Source organism: Homarus americanus, unplaced genomic scaffold (genome assembly GCF_018991925.1).
Source record: "Homarus americanus isolate GMGI-L3 unplaced genomic scaffold, GMGI_Hamer_2.0 scaffold27079, whole genome shotgun sequence".
NCBI classification, from domain to species: Eukaryota; Metazoa; Arthropoda; class Malacostraca; order Decapoda; family Nephropidae; genus Homarus; species Homarus americanus.
The window spans coordinates 1-18,407 of NW_024728631.1; the positions used below are offsets into that span (position 1 = coordinate 1).

Genomic DNA, 18,407 nt, shown 5'->3' on the forward strand with positions numbered 1-18,407 from the left:
GTAGGCCTACAGTACTGTAGCTGTCGTTGTGGTTTTAGTTTTGTTTAAGGATTTGTTCACCTTTAAAAAAAAAAATAGAGTAATTGTTAACTTACTTTGAAATAATTACATATTTAAAGTATGCTTTGCTTGTAGGTTTTAAAAAGCCTTTATAGATACAGGGTATTCTTAAATATGTAGACCATCTTTACGATACGAAGAAGTTAGTTTTCACGTTGTCAAAATATTGATTTTTCCAAAAATAAGCTTGACCTAAATCCCTTAGTCTCCAGCATTTGTAAGAAAGTAGTTTAAATTTCATACTAAGGTACTTTACACGATTTTAAATCTTGGTAATTGTGTTAATATGAGGGCAACTGGTGAACTCTTTTAATGCTGGCTGACTGGGTTTTCCTCTAGTCTTCCTACGCTGCCAGACATACCATGCAATGCCTGCCTCGGCCCCAGCTTGCTGGCAGGAAGGGGTTCGAGACACTTGCAATATCACTTCCCGTCGGCCACCTCGCGCTCGGTGCGAGTGTACTGTATATATGTTTTAAAAATACAATACTGGAAAAGGCAGGAAACTGTACCAACAAATGGGGTATTTTTAGGGGGGAGGGGGTTCAGTTCAACTTAAATATAGTATTTTGCCAGTAATTTTGTGCTAAATTAATGCTGTACTGTATAATAGGTAAATGATTAAACTTGAACAGTAACTATTGTGTACCGATCATAGTTAATGTTACTGATCAAATATTACAGGTTATAGCCTACCTACTAATTGTGCTGCGAGTGTTGTTCTCTGAATTGTTGTTATACAAGTTGATTTGTCTTGATATAAGTGGATATTTGGACTTGATATAAGTATAATTTGTCTATAAAGGTTGACGGTTTAATGACTTATTTCAGATTTGAGTGGGAGGTGGATGACCTTTGTAGGGTATTTGACCTTGGCTGAAGCCTTTATATACAATATACAGGTGAGCATAAATTAAATTTACCATAGTTAAAAAGAAAGTTTTATTGGTGAATACTGTGAGGTTCCCTCTGCTGTTAAGCCATTATTTACATCTTCGTCCAATTTGCCGTAAGTTTGTGATAATTTTGTTTGTTTTTCAGTAATATTAGGAACGTAATGTTTGTGCTTAGTATACTACTGCTCGTCTCAGACTTGCTAGCTAGTCACCTACGCCTACGGCGCATTAGACGAAGGGTAATTTGCGATACATTTTTGGGGAAAAAAGAAAGTCTTGTACAAGGGCAAATTTTAATAATTTTTCTATAAATGTTGACGTGTTTATTTTTTATTTCAGAAGTGTGTGGGAGGTGGAAGAGCATTCTTGGCTATTTGACATTGGCTGAAGTCTTATAAAGGTGAGCATAACTATTGTTGTACAATGTTCCTGACTTGCATAACCTGTTGGAAGAGAATTATGAGCAAAATTTGTTGTATTCATAAGTTTCAAGAATGGATATTTAATTATTATAGAAAGTGTGGCTCATGTAAGGTTAGATTTTATACTACTACTGTGGTAAGGCTACATGAATAGTAGTTTAGGCAAAGTAATTATATCTAATGTAGAAGCCAAAGTGTGTATAGTTAAAATTTGTATATACGATGAAGTTTGTATTATAGTTAATCATTCGGACGAAGTGGTGTGCGGTGGGTGGGAAGGAGGGGGGTCCACGACGTTGTTGCTGTCACTTACTCGAATCGGTTATCTCTGGGACTCGCTAAGACTAGTTGTCAAATTTTTCTACTTCGGCCGTGGAAAGTGGTTGGTCACGGCCAAACTATTTGGCCGAATTTTGTGTTAATACCTCATCTAGTGGATTTTGAAGACATGTCTAACAGATTTTCAAATTTCTCAATTGAAAGGTGACTGTCCTTACTAGTTACTGCCTTAGTTGCTAGTTCTCATATTTGAGTTGTTCAGACTGAACGTGTCCAGCATATGGGTTAAGCTTTATAGCAGTGGTTCTCAACCTTGTTTGCCTCATGCACTCTTTTCACCATATGTCAGAATGTCATTCCCCCCTCCTTTCCAAGATTGTCTGCCTCAAAAAGTGCATTCCAAATAATATGCATATAATACTGAAAATCCTTTATTATTTCCATATTAGTATCAGTTTTCCCCCGTCTCTGAAAACCTGAGGGGGGAAATTCCCCCTGGTTGAGAACCCCTGCTTTATAGTTTACAAAGCCATCTGAGTTACTTTCTGAAATTCTGATTGATAGTTTTCAAAATGATTAGTTTTTGCAAAGTGTCTTACGACAGTGGTAGAAAATATAACAAATTATGGGAAGAAAAATTCGTCTGTGTTAGTATAGCCAGTGATGGAAGTGAAAATGGTCCAGTTCCAAGGAAAATGTTGCAGAGATTTGAAAGTAACACCACACATGGTGGAGCTATTTAACTCTGCAATCACGTACGAGAAGGAAGAACCAGGGGACGGTGACGAACTGGACTCCACCATTATCATGCTCCACCACCATTTGAGTTTATGGTAAATCTTCACTGTAGATTACAGATATTATGTTTATGTAATTATTGGGCTCTTAATTATAAGTGAAAATTTTGTTTGATTGCGACATTTTAAGTGCATATTGTGGGGGAGATTTTTATTTTGTGTGGATTGCAAAAATATCTTTGTGCTTTCCATCCAAAAAGATTTGGCCGTGAAGCTTGTCGTACATGTGGCAACCCTGTTCCTATGCGGTATGTGTTAATTGTGGTTAATTTCATGTTCACGAAGATTTAATGTTAAATATTTTAAGTGTTTATTCGGACGTACTTCACAAGATTTGGTATATATTTTGGCTATAGAGACGTACTGTAGATGTGTGTTCTTATTTTATTGCATTACAGTTGTACAAAGACTACATTACTTAATTTTTAGTTACAATATTATTCATTCGAGGACCGTGAAGACGAGTACACAAGACTGTTAGTTTCCGTTAACGGAACTGTTGTTGCACAAAATCGGAAACATTCTGCTATAACTTAAAGTAGGCCTACAGTACTGTAGCTGTTGTTGTGGTTTTAGTTTTGTTTAAGGATTTGTTCACCTTTAAAAAAAAATTAGAGTAATTGTTAACTTATTTTGAAATAATTACATATTTAAAGTATGCTTTGCTTGTAGGTTTTAAAAAGCCTTTATAGATACAGGGTATTCTTAAATATGTAGACCATCTTTACGATACGAAGAAGTTAGTTTTCACGTTGTCAAAATATTGATTTTTCCAAAAATAAGCTTGACCTAAATCCCTTAGTCTCCAGCATTTGTAAGAAAGTAGTTTAAATTTCATACTAAGGTACTTTACACGATTTTTAATCTTGGTAATTGTGTTAATATGAGGGCAACTGGTGAACTCTTTTAATGCTGGCTGACTGGCTTTTCCTCTAGTCTTCCTACGCTGCCAGACATACCATGCAATGCCTGCCTCGGCCCCAGCTTGCTGGCACGGAGGGGTTCCAGACACTTCCCGTCGGCCACCTCGCGCTCGGTGCGAGTGTATATACGTTTTAAAAATACAATACTGGAAAAGGCAGGAACTGTACCAACAAATGGGGTATTTTTAGGGGGGAGGGGGTTCAGTTCAACTTAAATATAGTATTTTGCCAGTAATTTTGTGGTAAATTAATGCTGTACTGTATAATAGGTAAATGATTAAATTTGAACAGTAACTATTGTGTACCGATCATAGTTAATGTTACTGATCAAATATTACAGGTTATACCTACTAATTGTGCTGCGAGTGTTGTTCTCTGAATTGTTGTTATACAAGTTGATTTGTCTTGATATAAGTGGATATTTGGACTTGATATAAGTATAATTTGTCTATAAAGGTTGACGGTTTAATGACTTATTTCAGATTTGAGTGGGAGGTGGATGACCTTTGTAGGGTATTTGACCTTGGCTGAAGCCTTTATATACAATATACAGGTGAGCATAAATTAAATAACCATAGTTAAAAAGAAATAGTTTTATTGGTGAATACTGTGAGGTTCCCTCTGCTGTTAAGCCATTATTTACATCTTCGTCCAATTTGCCGTAAGTTTGTGATAATTTTGTTTGTTTTTCAGTAATATTAGGAACGTAATGTTTGTGCTTAGTATACTACTGCTCGTCTCAGACTTGCTAGCTAGTCACCTACGCCTACGGCGCATTAGACGAAGGGTAATTTGCGATACATTTTTGGGGAAAAAAGAAAGTCTTGTACAAGGGCAAATTTTAATAATTTTTCTATAAATGTTGACGTGTTTATTTTTTATTTCAGAAGTGTGTGGGAGGTGGAAGAGCATTCTTGGCTATTTGACATTGGCTGAAGTCTTATAAAGGTGAGCATAACTATTGTTGTACAATGTTCCTGACTTGCATAACCTGTTGGAAGAGAATTATGAGCAAAATTTGTTGTATTCATAAGTTTCAAGAATGGATATTTAATTATTATAGAAAGAGTGGCTCATGTAAGGTTAGATTTTATACTACTACTGTGGTAAGGCTACATGAATAGTAGTTTAGGCAAAGTAATTATATCTAATGTAGAAGCCAAAGTGTGTATAGTTTAATATGTTACGATGTATTACAGTGAAGAAGAAGAAGGAGGGGGGTCCACGACGTTGTTGCTGTCACTTACTCGAATCAGTTATCTCTGGGACTCGCTAAGACTAGTTGTCAAATTTTTCTACTTCGGCCGTGGAAAGTGGTTGGTCACGGCCAAACTATTTGGCCGAATTTTGTGTTAATACCTCATCTAGTGGATTTTGAAGACATGTCTAACAGATTTTCAAATTTCTCAATTGAAACGTGTCCAGCATATGGGTTAAGCTTTATAGCAGTGGTTCTCAACCTTGTTTGCCCCATGCACTCTTTTCACCATATGTCAGAATGTCATTCCCCCTCCTTTCCAAGATTGTCTGCCTCAAAAATTGCATTCCAAATAATATGCATATAATACTGAAAATCCTTTATTATTTCCATATTAGTATCAGTTTTCCCCCGTCTCTGAAAACCTGAGGGGGGAAATTCACCCTGGTTGAGAACCCCTGCTTTATAGTTTACAAAGCCATCTGAGTTACTTTCTGAAATTCTGATTGATAGTTTTCAAAATGATTAGTTTTTGCAAAGTGTCTTACGACAGTGGTAGAAAATATAACAAATTATGGGAAGAAAAATTCGTCTGTGTTAGTATAGCCAGTGATGGAAGTGAAAATGGTCCAGTTCCAAGGAAAATGTTGCAGAGATTTGAAAGTAACACCACACATGGTGGAGCTATTTAACTCTGCAATCATGTACGAGAAGGAAGAACCAGGGGACGGTGACGAACTGGACTCCACCATTATCATGCTCCACCACCATTTGAGTTTACGGTAAGTCTTCACTGTGGATTACAGATATTATGTTTATGTAATTATTGGGCTCTGAATTATAAGTGAAAAATTTGTTTTGTTGCGACATTTTAAGTGCATATTGTGGGGGAGATTTTTATTTTGTGGATTGTAAAAATAGCCTTGTGCTTTCCATCCAAAAAGATTTGGCCGTGAAGCTTGTCGTACATGTGGCAACCCTGTTCCTATGCGATATGTGTTAATTGTGGTTAATTTCATGTTCACGAAGATTTAATGTTAAATATTTTAAGTGTTTATTCGGACGTACTTCACAAGATTTGGTATATATTTTGGCTATAGAGACGTACTATAGATGTGTGTTCTTATTTTATTGCATTACAGTTGTACAAAGACTACATTACTTAATTTTTAGTTACAATATTATTCATTCCCGGACCGTGAAGATGAGTACACAAGACTGTTAGTTTCCGTTAACGGAACTGTTGTTGCACAAAATCGGAAACCTTCTGCTATAACTTGAAGTACAGTACAGTACTGTAGCTGTCGTTGTGGTTTCTTAGTTTTGTTTAAGGATTTGTTCACCTTTAAAAAAATATATTGTAATTGTTAACTTATTTTGAAATAATTAGATATTTAAAGTATGCTTTGCTTGTAGGTTTTAAAAAGCCTTTATAGATACAGGGTGTTCTTAAATATGTAGACCATCTTTACGATACGAAGAAGTTAGTTTTTATGTTGTCAAAATATTGATTTTTTCCAAAAAAAAAGCTTGACTTAAATCCCTTAGTCTCCAGCATTTGTAAGAAAGTAGTTTAAATTTCATACTAAGGTACTTTACACTATTTTAAATCTTGGTAATTGTGTTAATATGAGGGCAACTGGTGAACTCTTTTAATGCTGGCTGACTGGCTTTTCCTCTTGTCTTCCTACGCTGCCAGTCATACCATGCAATGCCTGCCTCGGCCCCAGCTTGCTGGCGCGGAGGGGTTCCAGACACTTGCAATATCACTTCCCGTCGGCCACCTCGAGCTCAGTGCGAGTGTATATACGTTTTAAAAATACAATACTGGAAAAGGCAGGTACTGTACCAACAAATGGCGTATTTTTAGGGGGGAGGGGGTTCAGTTCAAGTTAAATATAGTATTTTGCCATTAATTTTGTGCTAAATTAATGATGTACTGTATAATAGGTAAATGATTAAACTTGAACAGTAACTATTGTGTACCGATCATAGTTAATGTTAGTGATCAAATATTACAGGTTATACCTACTAGTTGTGCTGCGAGTGTTCTCTGAATTGTTGTTATACAAGTTGATTTGTCTTGATATAAGTGGATATTTGAACTTGATACAAGTATAATTTGTCTATAAAGGTTGACGGTTTAATGACTTATTTCATATTTGAGTGGGAGGTGGATGACCTTTGTAGGATATTTGACCTTGGCTGAAGCGTTTATATACAATATACAGGTGAGCATAAATTAAATTTACTATAGTTAAAAAGAAATATTTTTATTGGTGAATACTGTGAGGTTCCCTCTGCTGTTAAGCCATTATTTACATGTTTGTCCAATTTGCCGTAAGTTTGTGATAATTTTGTTTGTTTTTCAGTAATATTAGGAACGTAATGTTTGTGCTTAGTAGACTACTGCTCGTCCCAGACTTGCTAGCTAGTCGCCTACGGCGCATACATTTTTGGGGAAAAAAGAAAGTCTTGTACAAGGGCAAATTTTAATAATTTTTCTATAAATGTTGACATTTTTATTTGTTATTTCAGAAGTGTGTGGGAGGTGGAAGAGCATTCTTGGCTATTTGACATTGGCTGAAGTCTTATACAGGTGAGCATAACTATTGTTGTACAATGTTCCTGACTTGCATAACCTGTTGGAAGAGAATTATGAGCAAAATTTGTTGTATTCATAAGTTTCAAGAATGGATATTTAATTATTATAGAAAGAGTGGCTCATGTAAGGTTAGATTTTATACTGCTACTGTGGTAAGGCTACATGAATAGTAGTTTAGGCAAAGTAATTATATCTAATGTAGAAGCCAAAGTGTGTAGAGTTTAAAATGTTACGATGTATTACGGTGAAGAAGAAGGAGGGGGTCCACGACGTTGTTGCTGCTACTTACTCTAATCATTATCTTGGGAATCTGCCACATCTAGTTGTCAAATTTTTCTACTTCGGCCGTGGAAAGTGGTTGGTCACGGCTAAACTATTTGGCCGAATTTTGTGTTAATACCTCATCTAGTGGATTTTGAAGACATGTTTAACAGATTTTCAAATTTCTCAATTGAAAGGTGACTGTCCTTAGTTGTTAGTTCTCATATTTGAGTTGTTCAGACTGAACGTGTCCAGCATATGGGTTAAGCTTTATAGCAGTGGTTCTCAACCTTGTTTGCCCTATGCACTCTTTTCACCATATGTCAGAATGTCATTCCCCCTCCTTTCCAAGATTGTCTGCCTCAAAAAGTGCATTCCAAATAATATGCATATAATACTGAAAATCCTTTATTATTTCCATATTAGTATCAGTTTTCCCCCCGTCTCTGAAAACCTGAGGGGGGAAATTCCCCCCTGGTTGAGAACCCCTGCTTTATAGTTTACAAAGCCATATGAGTTACTTTCTGAAATTCTGAGTGATAGTTTTCAAAATGTCCACTAGTTTTTGCAAAGTGTCCTACGACAGTGGTAGAAAATATAACAAATTATGGGAAGAAAAATCCGTCTGTGTTAGTATAGCCAGTGATGGAAGTGAAAATGCTCCAGTTCCAAGGAAAATGTTGCAGAGATTTGAAAGTAACACCACACATGGTGGAGCTATTTAACTCTGCAATCACGTACGAGAAGGAAGAACCAGGGGACGGTGACGAACTGGACTCCACCATTATCATGCTCCACCACCAATTGAGTTTACGGTAAATCTTCACTGTAGATTACAGATATTATGTTTATGTAATTATTGGGCTCTGAATTATAAGTGAAAATTTTGTTTGATTGCGACATTTTAAGTGCATATTGTGGGGGAGATTTTTATTTTGTGTGGATTGCAAAAATATCTTTGTGCTTTCCATCCAAAAAGATTTGGCCGTGAAGCTTGTCGTACATGTGGCAACCCTGTTCCTATGCGGTATGTGTTAATTGTGGTTAATTTCATGTTCACGAAGATTTAATGTTAAATATTTTAAGTGTTTATTCGGACGTACTTCACAAGATTTGGTATATATTTTGGCTATAGAGACATACTGTAGATGTGTGTTCTTATTTTATTGCATTACAGTTGTACAAAGACTACATTACTTAATTTTTAGTTACAATATTATTCATTCGAGGACCGTGAAGACGAGTACACAAGACTGTTAGTTTCCGTTAACGGAACTGTTGTTGCACAAAATCGGAAACATTCTGCTATAACTTAAAGTACAGTACTGTAGCTGTCGTTGTGGTTTCTTAGTTTTGTTTAAGGATTTGTTCACCTTTAAAAAAAAATAGAGTAATTGTTAACTTATTTTGAAATAATTAGATATTTAAAGTATGCTTTGCTTGTAGGTTTTAAAAAGCCTTTATAGATACAGGGTATTCTTAAATATGTAGACCATCTTTACGTTACGAAGAAGTTAGTTTTCACGTTGTCAAAATATTGTTTTTTCCAAAAAAAAGCTTAACCTAAATCCCTTAGTCTCCAGCATTTGTAAGAAAGTAGTTTAAATTTCATACTAAGGTACTTTACACGATTTTAAATCTTGGTAATTGTGTTAATATGAGGGCAACTGGTGAACTCTTTTAATGCTGGCTGACTGGCTTTTCCTCTAGTCTTCCTACGCTGCCAGTCATACCATGCAATGCCTGCCTCGGCCCCAGCTTGCTGGCGCGGAGGGGTTCGAGACACTTGCAATATCACTTCCCGTCGGCCACCTCGAGCTCAGTGCGAGTGTATATACGTTTTAAAAATACAATACTGGAAAAGGCAGGAAACTGTACCAACAAATGGGTTTTTTTTAGGGGGGAGGGGGTTCAGTTCAACTTAAATATAGTATTTTGCCATTAATTTTGTGCTAAATTAATGCTGTACTGTATAATAGGTAAATGATTAAACTTGAACAGGAACTATTGTGTACCGATCATAGTTAATGTTAGTGATCAAATATTACAGGTTATACCTACTAATTGTGCTGCGAGTGTTGTTCTCTGAATTGTTGTTATACAAGTTGATTTGTCTTGATATAAGTGGATATTTGAACTTGATATAAGTATAATTTGTCTATAAAGGTTGACGGTTTAATGACTTATTTCAGATTTGAGTGGGAGGTGGATGACCTTTGTAGGATATTTGACCTTGGCTGAAGCGTTTATATACAATATACAGGTGAGCATAAGTTAAATTTACTATAGTTAAAAAGAAATATTTTTATTGGTGAATACTGTGAGGTTCTCTCTGCTGTTAAGCCATTATTTACATGTTCGTCCAATTTGCCGTAAGTTTGTGATAATTTTGTTTGTTTTTCAGTAATATTAGGAACGTAATGTTTGTGCTTAGTAGACTACTGCTCGTCCCAGACTTGCTAGCTAGTCACCTACGCCTACGGCGCATACATTTTTGGGGAAAAAAGAAAGTCTTGTACAAGGGCAAATTTTAATAATTTTTCTATAAATGTTGACGTTTTTATTTTTTATTTCAGAAGTGTGTGGGAGGTGGAAGAGGATTCTTGGCTATTTGACATTGGCTGAAGTCTTATACAGGTGAGCATAACTATTGTTGTACAATGTTCCTGACTTGCATAACCTGTTGGAAGAGAATTATGAGCAAAATTTGTTGATTTCATAAGTTTCAAGAATGGATATTTAATTATTATAGAAAGAGTGGCTCATGTAAGGTTAGATTTTATACTACTACTGTGGTAAGGCTACATGAATAGTAGTTTAGGCAAAGTAATTATATCTAATGTAGAAGCCAAAGTGTGTATAGTTTAATATGTTACGATGTATTACAGTGTAGAAGAAGAAGAAGGAGGGGGGTCCACGACGTTGTTGCTGTCACTTACTCGAATCAGTTATCTCTGGGACTCGCTAAGACTAGTTGTCAAATTTTTGTACTTCGGCCGTGGAAAGTGGTTGGTCACGGCCAAACTATTTGGCCGAATTTTGTGTTAATACCTCATCTAGTGGATTTTGAAGACATGTCTAACAGATTTTCAAATTTCTCAATTGAAACGTGTCCAGCATATGGGTTAAGCTTTATAGCAGTGGTTCTCAACCTTGTTTGCTCCATGCACTCTTTTCACCATATGTCAGAATGTCATTCCTCCCTCCTTTCCAAGATTGTCTGCCTCAAAAATTGCATTCCAAATAATATGCATATAATACTGAAAATCCTTTATTATTTCCATATTAGTATCAGTTTTCCCCCGTCTCTGAAAACCTGAGGGGGGAAATTCACCCTGGTTGAGAACCCCTGCTTTATAGTTTACAAAGCCATCTGAGTTACTTTCTGAAATTCTGATTGATAGTTTTCAAAATGATTAGTTTTTGCAAAGTGTCTTACGACAGTGGTAGAAAATATAACAAATTATGGGAAGAAAAATTTGTCTGTGTTAGTATAGCCAGTGATGGAAGTGAAAATGCTCCAGTTCCAAGGAAAATGTTGCAGATTTGAAAGTAACACCACACATGGTGGAGCTGTTTAACTCTGCAATCACGTACGAGAAGGAAGAACCAGGGGACGGTGACGAACTGGACTCCACCATTATCATGCTCCACCACCATTTGAGTTTATGGTAAATCTTCACTGTAGATTACAGATATTATGTTTATGTAATTATTGGGCTCTTAATTATAAGTGAAAATTTTGTTTGATTGCGACATTTTAAGTGCATATTGTGGGGGAGATTTTTATTTTGTGTGGATTGCAAAAATATCTTTGTGCTTTCCATCCAAAAAGATTTGGCCGTGAAGCTTGTCGTACATGTGGCAACCCTGTTCCTATGCGGTATGTGTTAATTGTGGTTAATTTCATGTTCACGAAGATTTAATGTTAAATATTTTAAGTGTTTATTCGGACGTACTTCACAAGATTTGGTATATATTTTGGCTATAGAGACGTACTGTAGATGTGTGTTCTTATTTTATTGCATTACAGTTGTACAAAGACTACATTACTTAATTTTTAGTTACAATATTATTCTTTCGAGGACCGTGAAGACGAGTACACAAGACTGTTAGTTTCTGTTAACGGAACTGTTGTTGCACAAAATCGGAAACATTCTGCTATAACTTAAAGTAGGCCTACAGTACTGTAGCTGTCGTTGTGGTTTTAGTTTTGTTTAAGGATTTGTTCACCTTTAAAAAAAAATTAGAGTAATTGTTAACTTATTTTGAAATAATTACATATTTAAAGTATGCTTTGTTTGTAGGTTTTAAAAAGCCTTTATAGATACAGGGTATTCTTAAATATGTAGACCATCTTTACGATACGAAGAAGTTAGTTTTCACGTTGTCAAAATATTGATTTTTCCAAAAATAAGCTTGACCTAAATCCCTTAGTCTCCAGGATTTGTAAGAAAGTAGTTTAAATTTCATACTAAGGTACTTTACACGATTTTAAATCTTGGTAATTGTGTTAATATGAGGGCAACTGGTGAACTCTTTTAATGCTGGCTGACTGGCTTTTCCTCTAGTCTTCCTACGCTGCCAGACATACCATGCAATGCCTGCCTCGGCCCCAGCTTGCTGGCACGGAGGGGTTCCAGACACTTCCCGTCGGCCACCTCGCGCTCGGTGCGAGTGTACTGTATATACGTTTTAAAAATACAATACTGGAAAAGGCAGGAACTGTACCAACAAATGGGGTATTTTTAGGGGGGAGGGGGTTCAGTTCAACTTAAATACAGTATTTTGCCAGTAATTTTGTGGTAAATTAATGCTGTACTGTATAATAGGTAAATGATTAAATTTGAACAGTAACTATTGTGTACCGATCATAGTTAATGTTACTGATCAAATATTACAGGTTATACCTACTAATTGTGCTGCGAGTGTTGTTCTCTGAATTGTTGTTATACAAGTTGATTTGTCTTGATATAAGTGGATATTTGGACTTGATATAAGTATAATTTGTCTATAAAGGTTGACGGTTTAATGACTTATTCGGTTGGTGGGAGGTGGATGACGCTTTGTAGGGTATTTGACCTTGGCTGAAGCTTTATACTGTATACAGGTGAGCATAAATTAAATTTACCATAGTTAAAAAGGATTTTATTGGGTGAATACTGTGAGGTTCCCTCTGTATATTAAGCTTATTATTTTACATCTTCGTCCAATTTGCCGTAAATTTGTGATAATTTTGTTTGTTTTCAGTAACTATTAGGAACATGTGTTTGTTAGCAAGTATACTACTGAGTCTCAGACTTGCTTCAACTAGTCACCCCTCGCCTCTGACGCCGATGGGCGAAGGGTATTTGATTATTTTTTGGGAAAAAAGTCTTGTACAAGGAGCCAGAATTTTAATAATTTTCTATAAATGTTGGCGATGTTTATTTTTTATTTCAAGAAATTATTATTAGGAGATTGGAAAAGAGCATTCTTAGCTGTTGACATTGGCCTGAAGTCTTATAAAAAGGTGAGCATAACTATTGTTGTACAATGTTCCTGACTTGCATAACCTGTTGGAAGAGAATTATGAGCAAAATTTGTTGTATTCATAAGTTTCAAGAATGGATATTTAATTATTATAGAAAGTGTGGCTCATGTAAGGTTAGATTTTATACTACTACTGTGGTAAGGCTACATGAATAGTAGTTTAGGCAAAGTAATTATATCTAATGTAGAAGCCAAAGTGTGTATAGTTAAAATTTGTATATACGATGAAGTTTGTATTATAGTTAATCATTCGGACGAAGTGGTGTGCGGTGGGTGGGAAGGAGGGGGGTCCACGACGTTGTTGCTGTCACTTACTCGAATCGGTTATCTCTGGGACTCGCTAAGACTAGTTGTCAAATTTTTCTACTTCGGCCGTGGAAAGTGGTTGGTCACGGCCAAACTATTTGGCCGAATTTTGTGTTAATACCTCATCTAGTGGATTTTGAAGACATGTCTAACAGATTTTCAAATTTCTCAATTGAAAGGTGACTGTCCTTACTAGTTACTGCCTTAGTTGTTAGTTCTCATATTTGAGTTGTTCAGACTGAACGTGTCCAGCATATGGGTTAAGCTTTATAGCAGTGGTTCTCAACCTTGTTTGCCTCCATGCACTCTTTTCACCATATGTCAGAATGTCATTCCCCCCTCCTTTCCAAGATTGTCTGCCTCAAAAAGTGCATTCCAAATAATATGCATATAATACTGAAAATCCTTTATTATTTCCATATTAGTATCAGTTTTCCCCCGTCTCTGAAAACCTGAGGGGGGAAATTCCCCCTGGTTGAGAACCCCTGCTTTATAGTTTACAAAGCCATCTGAGTTACTTTCTGAAATTCTGATTGATAGTTTTCAAAATGATTAGTTTTTGCAAAGTGTCTTACGACAGTGGTAGAAAATATAACAAATTATGGGAAGAAAAATTCGTCTGTGTTAGTATAGCCAGTGATGGAAGTGAAAATGCTCCAGTTCCAAGGAAAATGTTGCAGAGATTTGAAAGTAACACCACACATGGTGGAGCTATTTAACTCTGCAATCACGTACGAGAAGGAAGAACCAGGGGACGGTGACGAACTGGACTCCACCATTATCATGCTCCACCACCATTTGAGTTTATGGTAAATCTTCACTGTAGATTACAGATATTATGTTTATGTAATTATTGGGCTCTGAATTATAAGTGAAAATTTTGTTTGATTGCGACATTTTAAGTGCATATTGTGGGGGAGATTTTTATTTTGTGTGGATTGCAAAAATATCTTTGTGCTTTCCATCCAAAAAGATTTGGCCGTGAAGCTTGTCGTACATGTGGCAACCCTGTTCCTATGCGGTATGTGTTAATTGTGGTTAATTTCATGTTCACGAAGATTTAATGTTAAATATTTTAAGTGTTTATTCGGACGTACTTCACAAGATTTGGTATATATTTTGGCTATAGAGACGTACTGTAGATGTGTGTTCTTATTTTATTGCATTACAGTTGTACAAAGACTACATTACTTAATTTTTAGTTACAATATTATTCATTCGAGGACCGTGAAGACGAGTACACAAGACTGTTAGTTTCCGTTAACGGAACTGTTGTTGCACAAAATCGGAAACATTCTGCTATAACTTAAAGTAGGCCTACAGTACTGTAGCTGTCGTTGTGGTTTTAGTTTTGTTTAAGGATTTGTTCACCTTTAAAAAAAAAATAGAGTAATTGTTAACTTATTTTGAAATAATTACATATTTAAAGTATGCTTTGCTTGTAGGTTTTAAAAAGCCTTTATAGATACAGGGTATTCTTAAATATGTAGACCATCTTTACGATACGAAGAAGTTAGTTTTCACGTTGTCAAAATATTGATTTTTCCAAAAATAAGCTTGACCTAAATCCCTTAGTCTCCAGCATTTGTAAGAAAGTAGTTTAAATTTCATACTAAGGTACTTTACACGATTTTAAATCTTGGTAATTGTGTTAATATGAGGGCAACTGGTGAACTCTTTTAATGCTGGCTGACTGGCTTTTCCTCTAGTCTTCCTACGCTGCCAGACATACCATGCAATGCCTGCCTCGGCCCCAGCTTGCTGGCACGGAGGGGTTCGAGACACTTGCAATATCACTTCCCGTCGGCCACCTCGCGCTCGGTGCGAGTGTACTGTATATACGTTTTAAAAATACAATACTGGAAAAGGCAGGAACTGTACCAACAAATGGGGTATTTTTAGGGGGGAGGGGGTTCAGTTCAACTTAAATATAGTATTTTGCCAGTAATTTTGTGCTAAATTAATGCTGTACTGTATAATAGGTAAATGATTAAACTTGAACAGTAACTATTGTGTACCGATCATAGTTAATGTTACTGATCAAATATTACAGGTTATAGCCTACCTACTAATTGTGCTGCGAGTGTTGTTCTCTGAATTGTTGTTATACAAGTTGATTTGTCTTGATATAAGTGGATATTTGGACTTGATATAAGTATAATTTGTCTATAAAGGTTGACGGTTTAATGACTTATTTCAGATTTGAGTGGGAGGTGGATGACCTTTGTAGGGTATTTGACCTTGGCTGAAGCCTTTATATACAATATACAGGTGAGCATAAATTAAATTTACCATAGTTAAAAAGAAAGTTTTATTGGTGAATACTGTGAGGTTCCCTCTGCTGTTAAGCCATTATTTACATCTTCGTCCAATTTGCCGTAAGTTTGTGATAATTTTGTTTGTTTTTCAGTAATATTAGGAACGTAATGTTTGTGCTTAGTATACTACTGCTCGTCTCAGACTTGCTAGCTAGTCACCTACGCCTACGGCGCATTAGACGAAGGGTAATTTGCGATACATTTTTGGGGAAAAAAGAAAGTCTTGTACAAGGGCAAATTTTAATAATTTTTCTATAAATGTTGACGTGTTTATTTTTTATTTCAGAAGTGTGTGGGAGGTGGAAGAGCATTCTTGGCTATTTGACATTGGCTGAAGTCTTATAAAGGTGAGCATAACTATTGTTGTACAATGTTCCTGACTTGCATAACCTGTTGGAAGAGAATTATGAGCAAAATTTGTTGTATTCATAAGTTTCAAGAATGGATATTTAATTATTATAGAAAGTGTGGCTCATGTAAGGTTAGATTTTATACTACTACTGTGGTAAGGCTACATGAATAGTAGTTTAGGCAAAGTAATTATATCTAATGTAGAAGCCAAAGTGTGTATAGTTAAAATTTGTATATACGATGAAGTTTGTATTATAGTTAATCATTCGGACGAAGTGGTGTGCGGTGGGTGGGAAGGAGGGGGGTCCACGACGTTGTTGCTGTCACTTACTCGAATCGGTTATCTCTGGGACTCGCTAAGACTAGTTGTCAAATTTTTCTACTTCGGCCGTGGAAAGTGGTTGGTCACGGCCAAACTATTTGGCCGAATTTTGTGTTAATACCTCATCTAGTGGATTTTGAAGACATGTCTAACAGATTTTCAAATTTCTCAATTGAAAGGTGACTGTCCTTACTAGTTACTGCCTTAGTTGTTAGTTCTCATATTTGAGTTGTTCAGACTGAACGTGTCCAGCATATGGGTTAAGCTTTATAGCAGTGGTTCTCAACCTTGTTTGCCTCATGCACTCTTTTCACCATATGTCAGAATGTCATTCCCCCCTCCTTTCCAAGATTGTCTGCCTCAAAAAGTGCATTCCAAATAATATGCATATAATACTGAAAATCCTTTATTATTTCCATATTAGTATCAGTTTTCCCCCGTCTCTGAAAACCTGAGGGGGGAAATTCCCCCTGGTTGAGAACCCCTGCTTTATAGTTTACAAAGCCATCTGAGTTACTTTCTGAAATTCTGATTGATAGTTTTCAAAATGATTAGTTTTTGCAAAGTGTCTTACGACAGTGGTAGAAAATATAACAAATTATGGGAAGAAAAATTCGTCTGTGTTAGTATAGCCAGTGATGGAAGTGAAAATGCTCCAGTTCCAAGGAAAATGTTGCAGAGATTTGAAAGTAACACCACACATGGTGGAGCTATTTAACTCTGCAATCACGTACGAGAAGGAAGAACCAGGGGACGGTGACGAACTGGACTCCACCATTATCATGCTCCACCACCATTTGAGTTTACGGTAAATCTTCACTGTAGATTATAGATATTATGTTTATGTAATTATTGGGCTCTGAATTATAAGTGAAAATTTTGTTTGATTGCGACATTTTAAGTGCATATTGTGGGGGAGATTTTTATTTTGTGTGGATTGCAAAATATCTTTGTGCTTTCCATCCAAAAAGATTTGGCCGTGAAGCTTGTCGTACATGTGGCAACCCTGTTCCTATACGGTATGTGTTAATTGTGGTTAATTTCATGTTCACGAAGATTTAATGTTAAATATTTTAAGTGTTTATTCGGACGTACTTCACAAGATTTGGTATATATTTTGGCTATAGAGACGTACTGTAGATGTGTGTTCTTATTTTATTGCATTACAGTTGTACAAAGACTACATTACTTAATTTTTAGTTACAATATTATTCATTCGAGGACCGTGAAGACGAGTACACAAGACTGTTAGTTTCCGTTAACGGAACTGTTGTTGCACAAAATCGGAAACATTCTGCTATAACTTAAAGTAGGCCTACAGTACTGTAGCTGTCGTTGTGGTTTTAGTTTTGTTTAAGGATTTGTTCACCTTTAAAAAAAAAAATAGAGTAATTGTTAACTTACTTTGAAATAATTACATATTTAAAGTATGCTTTGCTTGTAGGTTTTAAAAAGCCTTTATAGATACAGGGTATTCTTAAATATGTAGACCATCTTTACGATACGAAGAAGTTAGTTTTCACGTTGTCAAAATATTGATTTTTCCAAAAATAAGCTTGACCTAAATCCCTTAGTCTCCAGCATTTGTAAGAAAGTAGTTTAAATTTCATACTAAGGTACTTTACACGATTTTAAATCTTGGTAATTGTGTTAATATGAGGGCAACTGGTGAACTCTTTTAATGCTGGCTGACTGGCTTTTCCTCTAGTCTTCCTACGCTGCCAGACATACCATGCAATGCCTGCCTCGGCCCCAGCTTGCTGGCAGGAGGGGTTCGAGACACTTGCAATATCACTTCCCGTCGGCCACCTCGCGCTCGGTGCGAGTGTACTGTATATACGTTTTAAAAATACAATACTGGAAAAGGCAGGAAACTGTACCAACAAATGGGGTATTTTTAGGGGGGAGGGGGTTCAGTTCAACTTAAATATAGTATTTTGCCAGTAATTTTGTGCTAAATTAATGCTGTACTGTATAATAGGTAAATGATTAAACTTGAACAGTAACTATTGTGTACCGATCATAGTTAATGTTACTGATCAAATATTACAGGTTATAGCCTACCTACTAATTGTGCTGCGAGTGTTGTTCTCTGAATTGTTGTTATACAAGTTGATTTGTCTTGATATAAGTGGAT

The 18,407-nt window shown here is 36.0% G+C and overlaps 2 long non-coding RNA genes across 18 annotated transcripts; one reads left to right on the top strand and one right to left on the bottom strand.

Annotated features, from left to right (window-relative positions):
• The first annotated feature begins 513 nt into the window (after positions 1 to 513).
• On the top strand, positions 514 to 18,037 carry LOC121866165. Of its 17 annotated transcripts, none has more exons than XR_006088910.1 (16): positions 514 to 962; positions 1,296 to 1,356; positions 2,364 to 2,490; positions 2,655 to 2,702; positions 3,860 to 3,930; positions 4,265 to 4,325; positions 4,543 to 4,545; positions 4,577 to 4,693; positions 4,974 to 5,357; positions 7,114 to 7,174; positions 10,330 to 11,112; positions 14,253 to 14,300; positions 15,480 to 15,550; positions 15,884 to 16,449; positions 16,826 to 17,078; positions 17,242 to 18,037. It is a non-coding gene; the product is annotated as an uncharacterized LOC121866165 (long non-coding RNA). The 17 variants fall into 17 exon arrangements; XR_006088911.1 differs by having other exon boundaries at positions 15,884 to 16,348; XR_006088913.1 differs by having other exon boundaries at positions 15,884 to 16,348; positions 16,952 to 17,078.
• LOC121866166 lies at positions 9,844 to 15,887 on the bottom strand. The gene is made up of 2 exons (XR_006088920.1): positions 15,757 to 15,887; positions 9,844 to 9,912 (listed from the first exon to the last, which is right to left on the bottom strand). It is a non-coding gene; the product is annotated as an uncharacterized LOC121866166 (long non-coding RNA).
• Positions 18,038 to 18,407: the final 370 nt, after the last annotated feature.